Here is a 946-nt window from a genome sequence, read left to right as displayed (position 1 = left end):
AACAACAACAATGCCAACAATGCAAGGAAGGTGCTGGGTGACTTTACTGCACCTACTCCCAACTTCTATGGGAGAAGCATCTCTATCCCTGTCATTGGAGCAAACAACTTTGAGCTTAAGCCTCAATTAGTTTCTCTGATGCAACAGAATTGCAAGTTCCATGGACTTCCATTGGAAGATCCTCATCAGTTTTTAGCTGAGTTCTTGCAAATCTGTAACACTGTCAAGACTAATGGAGTTGACCCTGAGGTCTACAGACTTATGCTATTCCCTTTTGCTATAAGAGACAGAGCTAGGACATGGTTGGACTCACAACCTAAAGAAAGCATGAACTCTTGGGAAAATCTAGTTAATGCCTTCTTGGCAAAGTTCTTTCCACCTCAAAAATTGAGTAAGCTTAGAGTGGAAGTCCAAACCTTCAGACAGAAGGAAGGAGAATCCCTCTATGAAGCTTGGGAAAGATACAAACAATTGGTCAGAAAGTGTCCTTCTGATATGCTTTCTGAATGGAGCATCATAGGTATTTTCTATGATGGTCTGTCTGAACTGTCCAAGATGTCTTTGGATAGCTCTGCTGGAGGATCTCTTCATCTGAAGAAGACGCCTACAGAAGCTCAAGAGCTGATTGAAATGGTTGCAAATAACCAATTCATGTACACTTCTGAAAGGAATCCTGTGAACAATGGGACTAATCAGAAGAAAGGAGTTCTTGAGATTGATACTTTGAATGCCATATTGGCTCAGAACAAAATATTGATCCAGCAAGTTGATGAGCGGATAATTTGTATGCTTTTTGGCATTGTTTTTAGTATGTTTTTAGTATGATCTAGTTAGTTTTTAGTATATTTTTATTAGTTTTTAGCTAAAATTCACTTTTCTGGACTTTACTATGAGTTTGTGTGTTTTTCTGTGATTTCAGGTATTTTCTGGCTGAAATTTAGGGTCC

At 38.8% G+C, this 946-nt stretch overlaps 1 non-coding gene across 1 annotated transcript; it reads right to left on the bottom strand.

Annotated features, from left to right (window-relative positions):
• Nucleotides 1–393: 393 nt before the first annotated feature.
• On the bottom strand, nucleotides 394–501 carry LOC127740454 (small nucleolar RNA R71). The gene has a single exon (XR_008001130.1). It is a non-coding gene; the product is annotated as a small nucleolar RNA R71 (small nucleolar RNA).
• Nucleotides 502–946: the final 445 nt, after the last annotated feature.

Source organism: Arachis duranensis, chromosome 6 (genome assembly GCF_000817695.3).
Source record: "Arachis duranensis cultivar V14167 chromosome 6, aradu.V14167.gnm2.J7QH, whole genome shotgun sequence".
Classification (NCBI taxonomy): domain Eukaryota; kingdom Viridiplantae; phylum Streptophyta; class Magnoliopsida; order Fabales; family Fabaceae; genus Arachis; species Arachis duranensis.
Note: the sequence above shows the minus strand (reverse complement) of the source record. Positions and strands in the feature narration are given on the sequence as shown.